Source organism: Anas platyrhynchos, chromosome 2 (genome assembly GCF_047663525.1).
Source record: "Anas platyrhynchos isolate ZD024472 breed Pekin duck chromosome 2, IASCAAS_PekinDuck_T2T, whole genome shotgun sequence".
Classification (NCBI taxonomy): Eukaryota; Metazoa; Chordata; class Aves; order Anseriformes; family Anatidae; genus Anas; species Anas platyrhynchos.
Genome location: NC_092588.1, coordinates 3,695,589 through 3,716,349, shown reverse-complemented (window position 1 = coordinate 3,716,349; position 20,761 = coordinate 3,695,589). Strand labels below are relative to the sequence as shown.

The window sequence follows — 20,761 nt, the reverse complement described above, 5'->3', positions numbered from 1 at the left end:
TTAGCTGTAATTTCCTGAGTTTGAATGGATTTGCAGCACAAATATCGACAATATCCTGTGCGTGGTAGCATCCTTGAGCATGGTTTTCAGGGTAAGGCACTGAAAAGCGAGGTGGAAGGATTGTAACCTCTGTGTGGGTACTAATCCCAGGGGCCAGCAGCTATACACCTGCTTTGTCTGAGTTTCTGTAATATTCTTTTATTTTTTTTCCATGGTCCTTTCCTACCCCTTCTGTCACTTCCATTTCAGCCAAATGCAGCTTTCTTTGAGCCAGGACGCTGTAACACCGAACTGATGGAAAAAATTACTCTCCTTTTTGCTACCTGCAGAGAATATTTCTCGTGGCTGCTGGAGGAAAGGAGCAGAAAAATCATAATTCCTGTTTGGGAAGGCTAAAGGAGGAACCACTCCACCGGGGTAGGAAGTGAAACATGGATTCCTGGTATGTCGGTGTTATTGTTTCAACACAGATACTCCTTCTTCCCATCCACTAATTATTTAAACTGAATGAGTCCTCCACCGAGTAGAGCAGGTAGTTTTCAGCTCCTTTGGTGGAGCAGTTACCACATCGTGTTCCTCTGGGATTTCGACAGCTGGATGAGGTTTCTGGTTAGCATTCCTGACAGACGTCACGTTCACCTGCAGCCTGGCTTTTTCCAGCTTGCAGAGCTCCTGGAAGCTGCTGGGCAGTGACTAGTAAATACTTCTTTCTGGGAGAACTGAGAAAGTTTAGGGAAAAAAAAAAAAGCAAAAGTTCTGATTCACATTATTATTTTTTTAATTAAGTTAGCTTTTCCTCCAGGAGAGGCTGAAAATAGAGCATTTACCTCTTCCTGAAGAGTCTCTTAATAGCTGGGCCAACACTTGGGCTTCACTTGAAGGCACTGACTAATTGAGTTGCATTCAGCACGGGAGCGAAACTGAAGTTCACTCAAACGTGGTATCGCCTTTCTTGTTCCCACACTCATCAAAACCTTGCTTGCATACTTCACGGCTTCCCCGAGTATTAATAGCTGACAAAGACCAGAAAGAGCTGGGCCCAGACCCTATGAGGCTGTATTTGCATGGACGAGAGATGGGGGAGGCCGCATAGGGATCATCGCTGAGTAGCAGTAACAGAAAACCATTTGACTTTTATGAGTTAGTGGCTGTCCTGGTGATGCTACGTGCTGTGGTCCTCAAGCTTTGTTCCTTTTTTATTGCAGGTGGTGTAGTGGCCCTTTGATTTAAGGAGGTTGGTGGGGGGCAGCTGGTTGCTCCATCCATACCCTACTTCATCTGGCACTTGGAAACCTTGGTACGTGCTGCAAGAGCCCTGCTCGCTGCCAGAAATTACCTGCAGCCAACCTCAGGGACGCATTCAGAGCCTTCGTTCTCCTCATTAAAGGACATAGTTGCATAATTTTCCGTGTGCGATAAGCAGCAGGGCCTACTTTCTGTCTCACACCCAGACATCCAGACTTAGCCAGCCCTAAGGAAAGGACTATTCTGCGTAACCAGCTCTACCTGGGAGTGCAGACACATCCTAAGGGCATGATACTATCGGTGTGGAGGGGAGAGGGTGTGCCCCGGGCATCCGGCAGAGACGAGCTCTGTGGCTGGTGCCGAGACGGTGACTGGAAGAAAGAGAAAAAGATGGAGCTCAGAAATGTCTCTGTGCCTCGGAGGAGCTTCCTCCTTGATCCCGTGAGAAAAAAAAATAAAAATAATAATAACAGTGCCTCATTATTATTATTTTTTTTTTTTGTTGGGGTGAATGGGGAGGATTTTCTAAAGACACTTCTGGAAGTTGACCAAGGGAAGGGAGCTGGCTCACCTTTGTCTTAACATCGATGGTGAAGGGTCTGGATTACCAGATGAACCCCAAATAACTTGATCTGGCACCATTCAAAGCCAGCAGAGCTGTATTCGTGGCCTGGGCTCTAATTCCTTCTCCTACAAGATCTGTAGGATCTTACAAGGCTAGGCACATGTTCACCCCGTTATGGATGCTCTTAGTCTAGATGAAAGTACCTTGCTGTGGTTCAGCTCAGACCTCTTTGGCAATAGATTAGGTGAAATCTGGAATTTTGGTACAAAAACTGAGCACCTGGAGCAGGATCTGGCCTTCCTGAGGGGGTTTGGCTGTGCTCGGTGAGGGATGTAAAGGAAACTCGTGGTGCTTGGGGTGGCGGAGGCAGGGGAGGGATGAATCAGTTTGCAGTTGCGAGTGTGGGAGCTGTTTTTCCCTTGCAGAAGTGCCTCCGTGGCAATCCACCACAGGTCTGCACTGTTCCAGGAAAAAGGAAAAAAAAAAAAAAAAAAAGAGTGACTGGTTTTTAAGCTTAAACTGGAGAAGTTTCTGCTTTTGCTCCTGGCGGGCCTTGCTTTGATACCGGCAGTGGCAGCAGGGACACCAGGCCTCCCACAAGTTTCCTTTCCATTTCACAGAAAGTGGGGGCAGGCAGAGGTTAAGGGGCTTTCCCAAGGCCGTGTAGGAAATCAGTAGGGCAGCAGGCTGGTCATTAGGACATCCTTTCTCCAGAATATTTAAAAAAAAAAAAAAATAAGGCTGGGCCTGAAGAAGGTTGTGGGACCATCCCACCTCCTCAGGCACTCGGCCTGGCAACAGGATTATCGCATACTTCCCGTGCCTCCGCTGCCAGAGGTGAATGGGAAAGGGGGTGTGGGGGAAACGAGCTGGTTGCTATTAATTCAGTTGAGCTTGACTGGACATGCACAGGCAATCCGGAGAAGGAAATAATTCTAGTTCTGTCTGGTTCAGCAGAAACTCCACCCACTGAAGCTTTCCGGCAGGAAATCAAGTTACAAACATTACATGATCTGAGCAAATTCTCATACACTGAGCCTACCCTGGGGACAGGACACTTTTGCTGGCTGCTTATTGAGGCTGAAGTTTTAGATATCTTAACCCTTTCTGGAGGAACGTCACAGTTTCTTGTGCTGGCCAGGCTGGGGAGTGAGAAGGAAAATGGTTTTGTGATATTTGGGGTCACGCTTTGGCAGCAAAGAAGCCCCGAAAGCTGTCTTTACGTGGAGGGAAGAAGGGGAGGGCTGGGAAGTCTTTCTTCTGCTCGCTTTTCCTACTGAAAAATCGAGCTCTGTCAACAATATGTTTCCTGGAACACCCTAAAGATGACCAAAAAACGTGTGGTTTCTGGCACCGGCCTGACCGTGCAAGTGAAACCTCTCAATGGAGAAAGGAACCAAATGGGACTTGGACTGTTCCACACCCATTGTTTTCTATTAGCAGAAAGGCCTGAAAGACAATAGGAGAAAAGCTGCCGTGGTAAAAATTTCGGGCACCTACAGCTTCCGTGAAGGGTTAAGAGAAATTGCAACCTGCACGTTTAAATGATATAAGGAGCCTTAAGGAAGTAAACCTTGACGCTTGCTAGCAGCCCTGAGAGTTAAAATGAAAAAGCATAAGGAGAGAGCCTTTCTTTTTGCCTCCTGGGAAGCAAAAAAAAAGCAGCACAGCTCTTCTTTTTCCCTTTATCCAATTACCAGCAGAGCAGACAAATGTCTGAAGGTGAGAAAGGAGGAAAGGTGGGAGCTGCCTGCAGTGACAACAAGGCTGCTTTTCGCCTGCTGGCCTTTTTAGGAGGACTTGCAGCCTCTCGGTGTGATGCTGGAGGGTGGAAGGTGGCGATGGCCCCTGCTAGCATCGCTTTCCGCCCGAGCACGCCGTGTGTCGTGCCTCAGATTTCCTTTTTGTTCGCCTAAGGAGCGGAGCATCTCCCGATGAAGGTCACAGCTTTGATCCCCACGGCTCGCTCTCGTGTTTATGGATGGCCATTATTAGTAACAGAGGCTAGTGCCTGCACTTCTCCGTGTCTGCCCTTGGCTGGCTGCAAGGGAGCAGGGGCAGGATAACAAAAGAAAGTATAAATAGAGCCTTTTTAAAAGCCTGTTAAATAGAAATAGACTTTTAGGGAGGAGGGAGAGGGAATGAGGCGTGTTACCATAGTAACTGCCAATGGTTTATTTAAAAAGGGCAAAGAAACAAACACCACAAAAAGGCGAAGCCGAGAGGAGCTGGAGATGTGCTGGAGGAATCTATCGGGGTGCAGACGCCGAGGGGCCAGGTAAGAGCAGCGAGCTTCTGCCAAAGCCCTGCTGAAAAATCGCATCCAGCTTCACCTTTTGCAAAGCAGTCTGGAAAATGTTACTCTGAAAGGTGTGCTTCCAGTTAGTTTTTTTTTTTTGGGGGGGGGGGGGGCTGGAGGATGGGGAAATGCATGAGGAGAAATGTCAGACTGGTGAGATCATCAGGAGCAAAGGGCCCTTACCTCTGCCCAGCCTGGACTCCCTGGGGGCAAAGCCCAACTCATGATTTTGGTCAGCTCCATGTTATGGAAATAGCAGAGGATGTTCCCTTTTTATTATTATTATTCCCACAGGTCCAGATCCAAATTCAGCCTCGACACAGGTAGATCTGCCAAGTACTGCGATTTTGATCCCACTTCTGCGTGCGGATCAAAGATTTTGAAGGTTTTGCTTTTCTTTCTTGCATTTTCACTTTTGCATTTCTGCCTCCAAGGTCAGGTTGTTGCAGCAGGCAAGAGCATGCGGGCTTCCTCACTCATTCCTCCAAGCTCCCAGACCTTAAAGAAAGGTCAAAATAAGCTTTAATCGTAGGATCAGGGACATTTGGTGGTGGAAGAGACCATCTGCAGCAGAAATGGAGGTCAGAGCCATGCGGTCACCCCATCCTTCTGGATCTGCTTTTTCCACCTGCGGAGGTGAGGGCCACGTTTTTTCCTTTTGTGCCATGCCTCAGAGATATAAATTCTGGGAGCCCTGCTTGCTCCAACAGCACTAATCAAACTGGGAACCTGGGCAGAGAGGGCTTTCAGGGGCTCCCACAGTGTCTGCTACTAAAACCAGCACCCGAATGTCTTTTTCTGTATGCAGACTGTGGTTTGACACAGGCAGCACTAGAATGATCTTTATTGCTCTTTTTTTTTTTTTTTTCTTTTTTCTTTATGTATTATTTTTTTTCCTGCAGCAAAGCTCTCACCGGGTCAGGAGCTGATACAAAAGCTGAAAATGCTGGCAGCTGTGGTGGCCAAGGGTGCTGGCTGCCTTCCCTTATCCTGTCTGCTGTCTTGCTTTCCCCTCAGATGAGTATTTCATAGGTGAAGCAGCTGACTGTAATGATTTTCATTCATTCCCCTGTTGCCCAGGAGGCTGCTTCCTGCTTGAAGACTGCCTTGTGCTAAATTCTGCCTGTTCACGGGACAGGAAGATGCTTTCTGCCCTGGAGAGCTCATAGCACGAGAAAAGAAACAGCGGATGGAAAAGCAGGTGTGATGGTGCCCAGCAGCACTGTGATGGGACCCTTCCACTCTCAACACTAAAGGCTCGAAGACCAGAAGCAACTCGAAAGTCCTCGCATTTGGTTTGTCTTTGGCTGTTTTGTTTTGAATCTTGTAGTTTCTAAATCAGTGTAAGGATTTCCCAGTGCCTGACTCATGACTTTGAAAACCTCAGGGCTGGTACAACTGAAAGGGTTCAAATGGCAGAGAAGCCACAAAGAGAGAACGAGCTGCCCTGTGAGGCGAACTCAGAATTGCGAAAAAAATTCTACTTTCTTCAAAAAACCACACCAGCAGCTTTATCAGGGAAAGGGAAACAATTGCAAAGAGCCTCCAGCCTCTTTGCAGACACCATGGGCTTTCCCATCTTATTTGGCTTCAGGACACAGTTTAAAACAATACCATCTCTACTCATATAACCGGGAGGGAGACTGTCGCACCAAGAGGGTTACATATATTTAAAATCCCTGGAGTAGGAGCTGAAAGCCCCATTTCTCCCTGGAGCAATCCCAAAAAAAGGGTCGGTTTCCTTCTCCAACACCTCTCCGCTCGCTGTGTGCGGTGTGGTGGTGGCGTGACAGCTCCCGCTGGTCCCCGAGATGAAGCTGGATGCACAGCCTAGAAGGCTGATGGCTCTTTGAGCCCATCAGCACAGGCATGTTGGCCAGGGGATGGGAATGATTTCATCCAGAAAGGGCCCTAGGTTACCTCACTCAGGCCAATTTTTTTGTGCAAAACCAAACCTGCGGGTGGTGTCTTTATTTTTAGCTTTGGAACCAAATTCTCTCCTTTTTCTCCCCCAGAGCAAGAGGCGAATCAGAACCCGACAGCTCCCGCTGTCTCCATTCCCCTGACCCTATGGAGAGTCATCCCATGTGCCCACCCAGGCATGAGAAATTCAGGGTGAGCATTTTCGGAAGGTTTCACACAGTCTTTGATGTCTCCTAGCCTGGGAAATCGGTTCCCCTCCTGCTTCCCAGCTTGGAAGGTCTCCCTGTGGTATCTGCAAGAGATAACGCTCCCTTTCACTGTCTGAGCTCTGGGCCAGCCTGACTGCTTGCCTCTCCTCTTTGGGGCTGCAGAAGGGACATTTCCCTCCAGATATTGCAGAAGGACCCTTTCAGAGAGGCTGCTCCGCCTGCAGAGCCAGGCAGTCCGAGCTGCTCCTCTCCATGCTCACAGAGATTGAGTTATGCCAGGCTTTGACCTAAGTGAAACTGCTGACGGTCACAGGGATTTGACTAATCTCCTTAGTTCGCTGTGAAATTTGCTATTCCTTTTAGGGAATAGATTTTTATTTTTTTTTAATGATTTTTTTTTCCCTTTGGGCTAACTCGCAATGTAAAAATAAACCGAAGCCCACGGTGGGAGATTAATTTCCTCCCGAACTCAGGAAGGGCAGGCAGTCAATGCAAGATCCTCCTGGCCCATCCCAGGAGGATGCTGCTCCTGGATTCATTCCTGGAGACAGCTGCTGTCCGACCTTGCCGTAAGACTTCCTTCCCCAGTGCTCTCCTCCTGGCCCTGCTGCAGCCCCCTGGGGTCTGAGTGCAGCCCATGGGCACAGCCCAAGCCTTTTCCTTCCCTCCTCACTCTGCTGTGCCTCAAATTCCTGTACAAGCAACACTTCTGGGGGTGGGAAGCTGAAATGATGAGATCCTTGTTTCTAGTCCTCTATGATCTATCTCCTAACGGAGAGGGAAACCTCATCTCCCCAGGGATCCAATTTCCAGGGGCTGAGGAATAATTCACCTCCATCCACGTGGCTTGTGGTGCTGTAGGATTCTCTAAGGGGATTTGGGTCCTTTTGGGGGGAAAAACGCACTCCCGTGGCTCTCCCCATCACTCCAGCTGCCACCAAGCTCCTGTCCTCTCTGCAGCACAGGAGGATTTGCACCACACTCGTGATACATCTTTTAATTAACCAGCATTACCCTGTCTTTCCTGGCTCTCCAATTCCTCCCATCCCAAATGACATTTTAGGGCAGATTCCTTATATATTATAAACTCCTCAAACACCCCCAAAACCAGCAGTGCATTGTGCCTTTACACCTGAAATACTGCAGAAACAGCAGAGCACCTTCCACGTGGAGCTTTGCACGTGGGTCTTTGTGACAAAGAAGCCTCTGTAGGCTCCCTGGTGCCTATAGCTGCTGCACAATGCTGGCATTTCTCAAATAATAAAGGACGGGTTGCTCACACAAATGCCAGAGCTGGGCTCCTTTTTGTTGGGCTCCAGGGGTTCCCGTTTCTAGACATTCCCATGAATTAAGCTGAGCAAGCTGGCAGGGGAGGAACGGTCTCTGAATGTTGGCATGAAAAGCCCAACCACAAATTCAACTGTCATTGTCCTCCTGCTTTGAAAGCTTTAAGCCCTTCAATTAAGGAGAAATGACAATACCCAGAGTGGGATTCCTTTGCTCTTCGTTTGGCACCTAAAAGTGAGATGTCTGACTTGAGATGAACTAGTCACCGTCGGCTCCCTTTATTTCTGATGCAGAGGAATAGGAAGAACCAGAGCGTGATTCAATCCTCAGCAGTATCCGAGAGAGGTCAGATGAATCACAGGCTATAAAAGAAACCGAAGTCGTGTGGCCAGGCATAAAAGACTGCGCTTTAGGTGCATAAACTTAACAGAGATGAATTCCTCTCCTGTGACTCAAGTGGTCGATCACACGATGCCGTGACAAGCTGACCATGCTGAGTAATGCTGCTCTGATTTCATGACTCGCCTTCATCCCTGACTCTTTTTCCTGCCAGTGTGAAGGTGCAGCACGGTGCTATTGACTCATTTCCTAGCTCTCTGTGGCCGGACTGTGCGAGGTATTATCTAGCTGGCCACCGAGCATGTGCTTGACTTCTGGAGGAGCAATTGTGGCCTTACCTCGTGCTTCCAACTTGCTGTCCTTCCTGTCCTCTGAGACAAAGCATCTTTGAATGAATGGAAGTGCTAAGGGGCAAAATAGCTCAGCCCTGTGATTCTGAGAGGTCATGATGTGATGCTTGGGAGCTCACGCTGACCGGGGAAGCTGGAGAAGAGGCCTTGTGAGAGGAGCAAGGAGGGGAATGGAGTAAGGATGAATCTGTGAATTTGAGTCCTTTCAAAGACAGAAATCATCTAGCACAAGGTAATGAGGAAATCCTAGAATCAGGGGAAACGGGGCTGAAAGGTAGACTTGGAGAGATTGTGTAATCTATCCCAGAAAAGGGTCTATTCTATTCTATTCTATTCTATTCTATTCTATTCTATTCTATTCTATTCTATTCTATTCTATTCTATTCTATTCTATTCTATTCTATTCTATTCTATTTCTATTTCTATTTCTATTTCTATTTCTATTTCTATTTCTATTTCTATTTCTATTTCTATTCTATTCCCAGTCATTGAAAGATAGATGATTTTTTTAGAAGGATGTAGAGACGCTCCTGCATTTTTCCTGATGCTTTGGATCCATGTCCAGTGGTTCACGTGGTTTATTGTGCAACGAGCAGCATTAACGCTGGGGAGTTTCTTCTCCCAGTGCATTACTAGAAGTTTTTTTGAAAGCTTTCCCTAGAATTCTCTGGCTAGGTTATCCCTAGAAATTTCCAGCTGGGAAATGGGACTAATAAGCAGTCGGGTCCTCCTCCTCTGAACCTCAAGGGCACATCATTGACGCCATGCTTCCCTAGGACCCTCCTTCACCAGTGGGAATCTGTTTCTTGTTCCCCGTGATATGTGACAGTTGTCTGAATTTGAGAGCTGAAATAGATGTGCCAGACCGTGACGGGGAAAAGCGCCTTGGGCAGGGCAGATGGGAGGGAGCCAGCAGGGAGCAGAGTCACAGGCCGGCTCGTGGCCATGTCTCTACCTTCCTTGTTTCTTTTAGCAGGCAGGGAAAGAGGGCTGTTGGCCAGGGCTGTGCTTCTTCTGAGCTGAGGACATGGAGAAACCATGCACATGCCCCTGGGGATGTACGTGCAGCTAAGACCAGTGTGCAGAGCGGGCACACGACGGTGCTTGCTGTAGAGGAGAGGGCAGCAGAGCCTGGCTGGGTGATGGCAGTGCTAGGTAGCATCATCAAGGATGAGAAGAGAGCTGTGAGACCAGAACTAACCCTGCCTGCTCAGAATTCACTGCTCAAATTCAGGTGTAATGCACTCAGCAAGCGGCCTCTGGGAGGACGGGGACCCCTTGGTGCTGAGCAGTGCACAGAATTTCAGGTGGGATTGGAGGTGACCTCTCAGGTCGCTAAGCCCTGTCCTGGCTGGTACTGGCACTCTTAATGCCAACATTAAGCACCTGAGATGCACCCGAGCTGCTTTGCCCACTGTCTGGGCCAGATCATGCCCAGAAACCCTAAAGTCATCTGGCTTTGAGTGCTCAGTGCTGCGACAGGGCTTGCTGGGCTAAAACGCTGCTACACCCATCCCCTGGGAGAGGTCCTTAAAAAAAAAAAGAGACTTGTTTCTCTTGCAAAGCCTGAGAGACCTTGAATACTTTAAATCACATTAGCTATTCGTACAGCAATAATTAAATAATGCCGAATGCTCCAGAGGGATGTGCTCAGTAGCTCCATGACCTTACTGGCAGAAGCTCTCCCCTCCTTTCTGCGTGTAAGCACCCGAGGGTGTTGCTCCAATTAACCTCTGAGCTCCTGAACAGATCCCCATAATCCTAAAGAGATTTTCCTGCCAATCTGGTGGAGGCTTATGGGAAAGGAGCAGTGCCTCGAGTCGGTTGGGGTGGGAACAAGTCCTTTCCATTTCCTCATTCCTCGTAGCTTCGAGGTATTGCGTGCTTGGTCTAAGCCTCCCTTGTGTGGTGCCTTAGCCCGTGGTGATGGCTGAACTTTATTCTGACATACACGAGGGGTGAGAGGAGCATTATTCATCCCTACATGACGTGCCTGCTATGGGCACACCTTGTTTGGTTAGCATCAGGGAAGGGATTTTGGTTCTGGAGGTTAGGGTCAGCCTCGCCTGAACTGTTTTGTGGTTTCACTTCAGTCACCTGAAATACTCCCTGCTCTTGGGGTGCTGAGACACCAAAAGCATTGAGAAGCCAAGCCTTTTTACTCCATCTCATGGCAGACAACAAAAGGATTGAGGTTCTCTGGAGGTCTGGTCCCCATGTCCAAGTGCTCTGGAGTCCACAGGCTTTGGGCATCAAAATCCTGCTCCAAATGTCCTCGTCCCGCACCGCTGCAATCCACGTGGCTATTGCTGGAGCTGCTTTGGTGTCTGAGAGCCAGCAGGATTTGGCCTTCAGGGACAGCTGAGAAAACCACCTCCACCTGAAGGCGTCAGGCTGGGGTGGAGGAATTAATCTGGCAGGAGGATTGCCCCGGCGGGTCAGGCAGAGAGGCGCACGGGGAGGGCTGGATGGGTTCAGACCACGCTCTCGTGTGTTTGCGTCTCCCCTCGGTTCCCACGCCTCTGCACTTCCTTGTTTAGCCCAGGCCCGGAAGCAAAACTGCTGAAATGCGAGGAGGAAAGTCATTCTCATGGTGTTTCCAGCTCAAACCGAACCAGGAGGGAGAGAGGAAATCCCATGAGAAAGCCTCGTGGATTGCCAGCCCGCTCCCGCTCGGGGCCGTGGTGCTCTCCTGGTGTCTCCTCTGAGCCCTGAGCTCTTGCCGTGCTTCCAGGAGCATGGAAATCCCACAGCACCAGAGTGACAGCGATACCGGGGTCTAGAAACTTCCAGCAGCCCCGTGGAGCTTTACTTTTCTCTGCTCCAGCCTGGAGACGGAGAGGAGCAGTGGGTTTGCTGCTTGTTCCCACCGTGGATGAAGATGATGAGGGTGGCTTCTGCAGACCAGAGGTTTTCCTGTTGATGGCCAAGGGAGATGGAGCTCCTTTTGGGCACTTCATGCTCAGGTGGGGTATTCAGGAGATAACTAGGGATTTTGAGTGGGAAAGCAAGCTCAGAATGGGCACCAGTAGCACCAGTATCCTCAAATGGATCCACATTTCCTCACACGAGGCATGAGATCCACCAGGGAAAGGAGGTCAAATTTGGGCACCACTGTAGCCTCTCCTGACACGGTGATGCCCCATCAGTTGCAGTTGCCCCATCAGCTCTGCGATGCAGATGAGGCCACCAGACTGCACGGGAGAGGGAGGTATCAGGGGTTAGGATGGATGCTGCAGCCAGGCATCACCAAAAATCACGCTAGGATGTGGTAGAAGCAAGAAACACCCCCCAGTACCTGGCTGCTGCCTGCTGATGCCACGAGGGATCCACTCTGGGCATCGCTCCCCCACCTAACACAACCCTAACGAGTGGCCGGTCCCATTCATCCCGGTGTCCTTCCCAGCAGCGGGCTGTGCCTGTTAACCACAGACCATGTTAAAACGAAAAGCGTTTCCTCACCTATTTACTTTTACATTTATCAGCCCTTGCTGCCGCCGAGCGATGCCAGTAATTAGGAGCTTGCTGCATCCCCAGCTTTTGTTCCGCAGCGCAGCCGATGCAGCAGCAATTAATCTCCCAGCAAGCACAGGGGAGGTGAATACGGCAGCTCTGGGGCCAGAGATAATCTTGGGATAATTTATAATTGCAAAGCCATGCCCGGAGTGGGAGAGACCTCTGGGAGTTGCTTTGCTTTTCGGTTCAGAGAGGAGGCTGAATGACAGAGGGCTGGTGCTGGCCGGCTTATTTGTCCCGTCGTTTGCATTGGAAGCCTTCCATCTTCTGGCACCGAGGGCTTTGGGATGGATTTTGTCTCCCTTCAGAAGAGCTGAGCAGCCTGAAGCAGGTCTCGGCTGAAGGGTGGGTGGAATGCAAGCTCTGATTCCTCCCTGTCGTGACTGAGAATAACTTGCCACAAAGGAAGAGAAAAAAAGAAAAAAAAAAAACACCCAAGGAGACAGGGTTCGTGCTTGCTATCTTACAGATCCTTAGAGAAGCTCCAGGAGTGATGCTCTGCCTCTTTTTTTTTTTTTGGTGTATAGCGACCCTAGGGAGCCAGCTTTTAAGCATCAGTGCTTCAGCTGAGTGTGTTTGAAATCCCCCAAAGGCCCCAAGTCTCTGGCACACCACCAGGTACCAGGCAGCTGATGCACCCTGCAGATGGGGGGACAGTGGCACCTGCAGCTCCTCCACCGCACTCATACGTCCCCTGCACCTCTGCCCAGCCTTTGTGGGAACAGTTTCCCTCCCAGGAGGACAGGGGTATGAGCTTGGCGTGGAAGCACAGAAGAAATCCCAGGTTCCTGGTTCTCCAGCAAGAAGGACATGAGTCATTCCCAGCGTGGATAAAGCCCTGTAACCTATTCCCACTGCTTTTTCCCTCCCTGGGGGCTGACATTGCAAGTACCAGTGGAAATCTCTGGAGGGTCGATAGGGAACTTCTGGTAATCCTCACCCAAATTTCCTTAACCTCCATAAGTGCTTCTTCTGCATCACACCTCCAAGCTGGACCTGGGTGGTCTTGGGAGAGTAGACAGTGTCCATAGGCACCCACTTAGCCTTGTCCCTTATTTTCCTTTATTTTTTTTAATTGTTGGGGAAGGGTGCTTCCAAGAGCATCTGCGGGAGGTGGAAGGGTAAAAGGATAGCTGGCTGCTATCATGACCCATCACAGCTGAGAGTCCCAATTCTGCCCAGCCACTGTGGTCTGACCAAGACTCCGGAGCCTGAGAGCAGGATTTGGCTCACGTGCTTTCCCTTTGGGACCTGGAAAACCTTCATCGAATGTAAATCCATTGTACAGGTGTGAAATGAATTCTCTGTTCCATTTCCCTGCATCGCTAGATAAGCATCACTGGCTATTTTTGAACCTGCGGATGAAGACATTGAGACCCGACAATGTTATGGGTTGGAGCCAAAGCTACGTGAGCCAGTGGTGAAGCTGGTGATGTGTTGTGTGCTTAAAGTTAAGGGTTTTCTTAGGGTCTGATGGGCTGGAGTTAGGAACAAGACCCCAACACTCTCAGTGCTAATATTTAGCATAGAGTTGAACAGGGTTTTGGGCAGGTTTTTTCCTAGTAACGGGGAGGTTTCATGCTGAGGATCAGGGATGGTGAGGCACAGTGCCATTAATACGAGGTGTACAAGCACAGTAAAATGAGCTTCACAGAGCCAGCAGGGGAAATACAGTAGGAAACATACAGCTCTACAAAGAAGAAGCAAGAAATTGGGACAGGCCATCAAATGACCTCTTTACAAATAAATTATAGGTACCAAAGAGATGGGTCTGGTCAAGAAGAAACTTTGATTTCCATCAAATTCTCCTTGTGAGACTCCTTCTGGAAAGAAGAGAAGCAGCAGATGCCACGTGCCTTAGATCCAGCAGGGCTTTCATCCCTGATTTTCTCCTAAACCATCTGAAATGTATGGCTTGGATGCTTATTAATGTGGCCTCCAAGAGGGGAAGGGGAAGGTGATTGTGGCTCTGCAGGGTGGATGAGCTTAGAGAGGAGCCTTATTTTGGTGGATATGAAGAAGACTGGTAATGGCACTGGAGGATGAAGTTGAGATGTAGGGTGGCTTTAGCTCAGGGGAGGAAAAGCCTAAAAAGAGTAGAGTGAGCTTCAGTCAGGAGAGACACGGGGTGGAATAAGGCAGCAGCTGCTGCACAAATACAGAATGGGGAACAACCGGTTTGGGCAATGGGTTACCAGGCGAATGTGAGTCAGGAAATCCACCCTCTTCTAGAGGGAGCAGAGAGCATGCTGAGAGGTGTAAACAAGCACATAGCCCAGCCTGAAAGTCAAAGTTACGTGCTTGGAAGTGGGGCAGTGCATTTCTGTCACCATGCTCTAAGTCGGGAAAAGAATGATAGAAAGTCTTGGGAAATCTAATGTAGGAGGAAAGGTTTGAAGAACTGGGGTTTTTAGCTTAAGGAGGAGAAGCCCAGCCCCCCTGGGTTATCACAGAGGGCTTCGTGATGTAAAAATTCACCGTAATAGAAAAAGAAATGTTGGCACAGCTTGCTGAATTTCTCTTACAAATACATCCTGAATTCTCCTGAGATTAAATACGGCTCAGTTAATAGGAGAGGCCATTCTTCTGGGAACCAGCATCACATACAGATAATTAATGATTACGAACGCTGCAGGATGTGAGAGCCTGAGCAAAGTTTTTGACTGCAAGGTGCTCCAGCAAGTCTTAACTCACTGTGGACATTTGGGATTTGATAAAGCTGTTGCCAAAAAGGAGTGCGGAGAAGTACTAATTATATAGACTACAGCGCAGCAACGATGCCAGTATAACTCTTATTCCTGCCTATATTCAGTATGATATTCATTGTCAGCTGAAATCTCTTGGGAACTTTGCTCTTTTCTTTTTATTGAGCCTGGCTGTTTAATGGGTATTAAAACCGAGCGGTATTATTCATTCTGAAATAGCATGTCCAGCAAATGAAGTTATATTTTTCTTTCGCTCTTAAATCCAGTCTGTTACAGATTAATTTGCAGTTCCTAATGGCTCGAGCAGCATGAGGTAATATTTCAGGAGGTGGGTTGTTTTTCTGCCTGTCTGTGCCCCTGCAGATGTGAACAGATAAATCAGGGTGTGGAGTATCTGTCCTCGCTCAGCAAGTCAAATGGTGAGGACAGGGAGTGCTCCTCCAGTGAATGTTGAGCCATGCTTCCTTTTAGATATGATGAGGGCATGGTTTTCGTGGTCTTCAGGGGTGCAACCAAGGCCATGGTCTTCACCAAGGATGCAACCAAGGCCGTGGTCTTCATCAAGGATACAGCCAAGGCCATGGTCTTCACCAAGGATGCAACCAAGGCCATGGTCTTCACCAAGGATGCAACCAAGGCCATGGTCTTCACCAAGGATACAGCCAAGGCCATGGTCTTCACCAAGGATGCAACCAAAGCCACCCAGAGCTGCCAGCAGGAGGTCCCACGGTGCCTGGCCCCAAGAGCTCTTTGCCAGTCCCAAATACGTTGATTAGGGTGTCCAGTGCCCTCTGATCAAGCAGGAGCATCTTCAAGCCCTCTGCCCAAGACCTTGGAAGCCTCAATGGGCAAGAGGCATCTCGGGGCTGGGAGTGGTGGCTGTGGCAGCAGATCCCTCAGGTGCTCGGTCTGCTCTGCTGCCAGCCCTTCAAACACTGGGAGAACCAGAACCACATCAGGCAACAACCCACAGGTGAGTAAACAGGAACGCAACACATAAATGGCATATCCAAATCAGTTCAGGCTGATTTTAAGACAAATAAATACCAGTTTTCTTTGCTGTGAGATGTTTTGTTTAATTTACAAGGGTCTGCCCTCAGCTGCCAGCGCTCCGGTTTCTGAGCAAAGCTACCCTGGCCGTGCTCAAATAGCAGATGTGGGTGGAAGAACAATGAATTTCCCAGGTGCTTTTCTCTCCTTTTGCTGGCAGCCTTCACCCTCCGAGCTACTCTGAGATAAAACAGTGAGGAGAAAAGGATTCAGCCCCTCCTGCCTCTCACATGGCTCTGCAAAGCAGCAGCGCAGTGCTCTGGCTTTCGTTTGCTGGTGGCGGTGGAGAGGAGCTGACAGAGCCTTGGCCTCTTCCTCTTCCTCCTCCTCCTCCTGCTCTTCATCCCCAGGAGCTGGGACTTCCTGTGGTTTGGCAGGAGCTCTGTAAACACGCTCCCTAAAGTGCCTCCCCCTCGCCTGCCACCACCACAAGCCCTTGCAAGAGAGGAAACACCGCTGCCGGGAACATGGAAGGGGATTTCCATGAGGTCGGCCTCCCTCGGTCCTCTGCAGGGCTGGAGGATGCCAGAATTCCTCCCACCATCCCCAGATGATGCTGGAAGATGTCCCAATCCACCCAGTGTAGGGTTGGGACAGCACCCAAACAGCACCGGGGGGGTTTCAGCTGGCTCCGTCCTGGTTTTGGAGAGCACCCCACTTGCCTTACAACATGGGGGTGAGCCTCATGTCCTCACTGGCTGTGATCCTGTCCCTGGCACAGCTGATACCCATACAATTTCTTGCTCTTCTTGCTGAATTTGGGGTGCCTCCCAGCGGGGTCCTGTCTCCAAACCCTTCAGTCCCCATCAAAGGGGGCCAGACATGAGCAGTGCCAGCACACAGACTTCATGGAGAGGTAAATATCTGGGCTGTTGACCGTCTTGTGAGCCGAAATCCCATTTCTACTGGGTTATAGCCGCGTACATCCTGCTGCACCCCAAGGTTTAGGGCCATGGCCTGAGGCAGTAAGATACCCTTCTCCCATCCCCTCTTCCCCCTCGAGGTGTCAGATCCTGGGCCATCAGCACGTCTGCTGTCGCGACCATCTCCAGGTGCCTGGACCATGAGACCTCCCGAGGGACACCCCAACCTGAATCACACAAAGGTCAGACCTCAGATTTTGGGGAGGGAAAGGGTTTTTCCATGACTTTCCAACGTGGGGACCAGGGAAAGAGGACAGGCAGTAAATGCAGTGCATGGGTGACATCTAATGTCATATTGGGGTAACACAGGCTGCTTGTTCCAAGCTTAATCCTACTAATTGCAGGGGCTGTGGTGTGAGAGGAAGGATCGGGCCCATCTGGCTCTGAAAGGGCACTTTTTTTCCAGGGGAAAGGAGAATATGCACAACATTTCACGTCCAGCTTCGCACCGTGGAGTCGAGACACCAGGCTGCTCTGCGCCGCTGCCATCCTGCTGGGATCGGCCCCAAATTCCCCTCCCAGGGGACAAATTGCAAGGGGAGACCCTCTCCCACCCTTGGTGGACACCTGCAGTGAGGATCAAGCTGCCCTTTCCTCCACACCTGCCCCATGTCCCCGTCTCACAAACCCTGAGCCCCAAAACTGCAATTAGCTAATTTTTCATCAACGCTAATCCCTCAATGCTAATTTTTCACTGGCAGAAAACACGGAAATTGTTTCTACATCAGGGGAAGCTTGTTTCTTAGGGAGAGTGGGTTTGAATGGCTCGCCCATCTCCAGAACATTTTGGGGGGGATAGGAAGGGACTTACAAAGTTTTGCTTAAAAATTTTAGGTTTTGGCTCTATAAAAGACTTTGCACTTAAGACGTTCGGTCAGTTTGCATTTTGAAATAAACCGTTTTTAAAGCACTGAAAGGGAAAAATCAGGACTGAATACATTTTGCTTGGCAAGACCAGACCCACTTTTCAAATACTAATATTTGACATTTTGCTTTGCTTTCTGAGAATGTGTGTGTGTCTATGCACATATACATATGGGAGTTCTTAAAAAAAACTTGCAAAAGAAGAAGGAGCTGGGAAGGAGGACTCCTCCACTACCACTTTGGGAGAGGTCCATGTTTAGGACTATTCCCATCTCCCTGCTTCGTTAGGTCCTCACAAATAGAAGCTAATCAGCAAGACTTTTTCTCCCCACTTGTCTATTAGGAGAAAGCAATTAAATGAGAGCTGTGAGTTCCCAGTATACACTTAACCTGACTGGGGCTATTTCTCTTTCCAACGTGAAGAAAGCCTTTAGGTCTGCAGGCTCTGGGGGTGTCAGGGTCTTGGGGGATGCTGTCTCTGCCCGTCTCTGGCACATCCTCCAGGAAAGGGAGGGATGAGCCTGCTCCAGGGGCACTGCTCCACATGGCCCTGCTGCTACTGGGGTGATCTAGCAGGGTAGATTTGAAGGAAAAGGTCAGACAAATCAAAGGATGGAGACAGACAGCTCAGCCTTGGCCTTTTATCAACCCAAAATAACGAGAATAATAGAGTATTTGGCTCATCCCTAACGTGTCATGCTGTGTGGGGGCTGGACCCTCTGCTTTCCCGGAGTGCCAAATTAATTTGCTGCTGTTTATATTTGCAGAAACTGTTTCAGAGCCTTGGGGAGCCACTTACAGCCCCATCAGTGGCTTACCGAACCCAGGAAAACACAAGCCATTAGGACCAAAGCAAACCCCAACTGTTCCTCTTCCGCCTAATGATAGCAATTAGCGCTTGATGACACTCTGCAAACATTAGTTAATTATTCCTCAGAGCTTCCTCTGGGAGGAGAGAGGTTATTTTTAGCATGTTTTACAAGGAGGGAAACTGAGGCAGGAGACGTGAGGAAGGCACGGAGATGGGGAAAGAGGCCAGCACTGTGGCTGCAATCCTGAACATGCCCCCTGCTACTCTGTTTGCCCTAAGTGCATCAAAACACATATTTCCTAATGCCAGAAGGCTTGTTTGGATAGGAAACAGCATTTTATTTTTATTTATTTATTTTTTCAAAAAGGGGCATTTGCCTTAACCCACCAAGCAAAACATTTTTTTTTTTTTTTTACCTCCAAACTGGCCATTTTTGGAGAACGAAAATCAAGGATATTTTTGGCTTTCCTGTTTCTGCTTCTTCCTGCTCTCTCTCTCTCATTCCGCCTTTTCAGGGCAAAACTGAAAAAATTGAGAAAAGCAGAAAACTTAAGATGTCAAAATGCATGCCCAAAAAGAAAGGAGGGCTAAAATCCCTTTGTGTGCAGAAATTAGTTAGGAAACTTCTCAACTCCTCCCTGATGGTGTTTAAGCAGCTCCAGTATTTTACATGGCATGATTATTATATTTTTTTTTTCCAAGCCAGTCATTTATTACACTAATTCTTTTTTATCTATTTATTTTTAAATTTAATTTAATTTTATTTTATTTTTCACTGGAGTTTTACTGTCTTGTGAAATCCCTTAGTTGCTGGAGAGGACAGATATTCGGTAGGTTTGTCTAGGTAGGTGAACGGAATATATATAAGCCTGCTTCATAAAGATGCCAGGCACAACGCTGGTGTCAAGTCATGTAACTTTATTGTTAGTTTTGCAATATTTGAGGTTTTCCCTGATATATCTAGCTCCTGGGACCCTCTAACATATGATATTCTCAGGTTTCATGATCAAAAAGTGAATGCTGGCTGGGAAACACAAGCTGGAAATACAGCCGAAGGATGCCAAGGTTGTTGCTGCTGCTGCTGTTGTTATTATTATTCATAAATGTCAAAGTCTCTTGCGGGTTTTGAAGCCAGGCATTTGAGTTTTAAGGGCTGACTCAGGATTTTTCAGTGTCTGGAATTGGCTGCAAGTGCCTCTGAGTGCCAGCCACCCCGGTGGGAGCCGTCAGCACAGCTTGCTGCGATGTACAGCGTGGGTACTACTTTCTATCAGTTCATTTCTTCATTTCTTCAGCTGTAGGCTGATAAATAGGACATTGCTGAGCCTTAATAAACTATCTGAAGCCGAGGGTTCATATGATCAGCTGCAAAATTTCCACTGACCTTGGTTTGCTTATAAAACACTTAAATAAGAGTATGCCTTATTTCAAAAAAAAAAAAAAAAGTAACAGGTTTTCTATTATAAGTTTGTTTTGTATAAGTTTGTCATATAATTAGCAGGCTACGGCATTTTGCTGAAATTATTATACATGTGACACCCCCCCTCAGGCAAATATGCTTAGGATTCAGCACAGATATATCTGAAAATGTGCCTCTCTCCTTGCTGTGATCTCCGTATCTCTGGTGCATAGCTTTCAGCCCAAACCCTTCAATCAAACATCTGCCTCCACCAGGAAAATCAAGGCCAAGCAGGGAGCCAACTGTTTACTTTTCTTTCCAAGTGACCCATCTCCTTCCAGTGTGCTCTGAAAAATCCCTCAGATTTGAAGGCCTCTGTGGTGCATTCCCAGATTGTGATCTAAATCCCGAATCTTTGAAGATTTGACCCCGTGGGGTGTTGGGAGAGCCCCGTTAGCATGGATCAGACCCCAGGGGAAGGCTGTGAAGATGCAGAGCTCTCCCCATGGAAAGCAGACACATCTCTGGCTTCTCAAGAGATGGTTCTTCCCCTGTATTGAAAACATCCCATCTCCTTTGCTCCTTTTCCTTCCCTGTAGAGTTTCCAGCTGGATTTGGGATTATTTTTGCCAGGGCTTGCCTGGGAAGCAGCTGTGACCTGAGCCATCAGCCACCACCACCACCTTCCTTCTCCCAGGGCTAAACTCCAGGTGGGACATGGGGAAAATATTACTTTTCTGCCTCAATCATTGCTGTCATTTATTTCTTTATTTATTTTATGGTGAATAACGGTTATAAGTATCCATAAATAATGTCATTATTTATGTGGACAACTACATCTGCAAGAACTTTAACCATTTGAGGGCATGCACCGGAATTCTGTTGGGCCGCCTTCTGCACCGTGATGCTCTTTACCTCCAAGAAACTGCATTTCTCCCCTAGAAAATCTCCCCTAGGAAATCTCCCCTAGAAACTGTGTTAATCTCACAAAAGCTCTTCACATTTCCATAAAGGAGGAGAAGAGCACCCTCTTTCTGGGTGATTTGGGCTTCTTGCCATTTACTGCTTTTCTTAGCTCTATAATGAGACTGGTGCTGGCTCTAGCATGATCTGCTGCTGAAGGTGCCCACCAGAAACTGCACTCGTTCAGGAGTTTGTGAACAGAAAATGCTAAATCTGAGCACCCCTAAATGTTTGCAACTAAATCTGAATTTTTGTCTAAAGCCTTGGAAATGCTTTCATACAGAGTTTATCTCATACCCCAGCTGAGCCTCTC

General features: G+C 48.5%; 1 long non-coding RNA gene across 2 annotated transcripts; it reads left to right on the top strand.

The window, feature by feature from the left end:
- Positions 1 to 1,771: 1,771 nt before the first annotated feature.
- LOC101793942 (uncharacterized) lies at positions 1,772 to 8,540 on the top strand. 2 transcript variants are annotated; one of them, XR_217023.6, is made up of 4 exons: positions 1,772 to 4,088; positions 4,544 to 4,745; positions 5,190 to 5,404; positions 6,125 to 8,540. It is a non-coding gene; the product is annotated as an uncharacterized lncRNA (long non-coding RNA). The 2 variants fall into 2 exon arrangements; XR_003495865.3 differs by having other exon boundaries at positions 5,190 to 8,540.
- The last annotated feature ends 12,221 nt before the right edge of the window (positions 8,541 to 20,761 follow it).